The sequence below is a fragment of the Arachis hypogaea genome, chromosome 4 (genome assembly GCF_003086295.3).
Source record: "Arachis hypogaea cultivar Tifrunner chromosome 4, arahy.Tifrunner.gnm2.J5K5, whole genome shotgun sequence".
NCBI lineage: Eukaryota > Viridiplantae > Streptophyta > Magnoliopsida > Fabales > Fabaceae > Arachis > Arachis hypogaea.
In genome coordinates this window covers 13,062,661-13,064,214 of record NC_092039.1, presented here as the reverse complement: position 1 = coordinate 13,064,214, position 1,554 = coordinate 13,062,661, and positions in this window count along the sequence as shown.

Below are 1,554 nucleotides of genomic sequence, written 5' to 3'. Positions count from 1 at the left end.
AAGAAAGAGAATATTCCAAAGCCACTTTGGAATCAAGGGAAGTTCTTAACTAAAGAACATTCAGACCATTACTACAAAATAATGAGTCTAAGATCAGTGATCCCAGAAGTCAAGTTCGATCTGAAAGAAGATGAATATCCGGAGATCCAAGAACAAATTCGAAACAGGAACTGGGAAATCCTAGCTAATCCTGAAACGAAAGTGGGAACGAACATGGTTTAGGAGTTCTATGCTAATCTATGGCAGACAGACAGGCAAAGAATAATTGGAGCTGCCCTCTATGACCATCGGACCTTAGTCAGAGGAAAGATTGTTCATACCCATCCTGACAAAATCAGGGAGATCTTTAAGCTTCCTCAACTGAAAGATGACCCAGACTCCTTTAATAGGAGAATGATGAGGGTAAATAAAGGCTTGGACAAGATTCTAGAGGATATATGCATCCCTGAAGCCAGGTGGACCACCAGCACGACTGGCATCCTAAATCAACTCAAAAGAGAAGATCTCAAACCAGTAGCCAGAGGCTGGCTGGATTTCATTGGGCGTTCTATATTGCCCACCAGCAACCGTTCTGAAGTTACTATTAAAAGAGCAGTAATGATTCACTACATCATGTTGGGAAAAGAAGTAGAAGTCCATCAACTGATCTCGTGTGAATTGTACAAAATAGCAAACAAGAATTCCAAGGATGCCAGATTGGCCTATCCAAGCTTAATTTCTATGCTCTGCAGAGATGTTGGAGTGAAGATGGAAATAACAGAGTATATCTCAGTTGAGAGGCCAATCACTAGAATATCAATGGACAGACAACAGCTGCAGGATGATCCAATCAAGAGGAGAGCACATGAAGTCCTCCCAGAACTTCCTCAATTCGAATATTGGGAACATCTTGAGGCATCTATTTCCAAATTGCAAGAAGCTATGAACCAAATAAAGGAAGAACAGAACAATCAAAGTAGCATGCTTTGCAAACTGTTTAAGGAACAAGAAGAGCAAGGGCGTGATTTAAGGGAGCTGAAGCGCCAGAGATTAATCCTTGAAGGACCAAGCACCCCACAGATCAGAGGAACATCTACTTCTCAAAACACAGGTTGTTGAGTTCTAATTTTAGCTTTAACTCTGTGATAGTGTTATTATAGAAATTTACCTTAGGAAATATATATAGTAGTAGTAGTAGTAGTAATTAGTATATCTATTCTGGTTTTATTTCCAATTAAGCTATAATTTATTTTTTTCATCATCATCATACATGAATAAAATAGTAGATAATTAGAATAAAGAAGTAATTTATTTTTTCGAGTTCTTAATAATAAAAATTATAATTAACTATATGTGGTGGCAATACTTTTTGTTCTCTGAATGAATGCTTGAACAGTGCATAATTTTATCTTGAATTTTATGAATATTGGCTCCTGAAAGAATGAGGAACACGAAAAATATTATTGATGATCTGAAAAATCATGAATTTGATTCTTGAAGCAAGAAAAAGCAGTGAAAAAAATAAATATTTTACAATAAATCATTGGATCAAGAAAAGGAATAAAAGCCAACAGC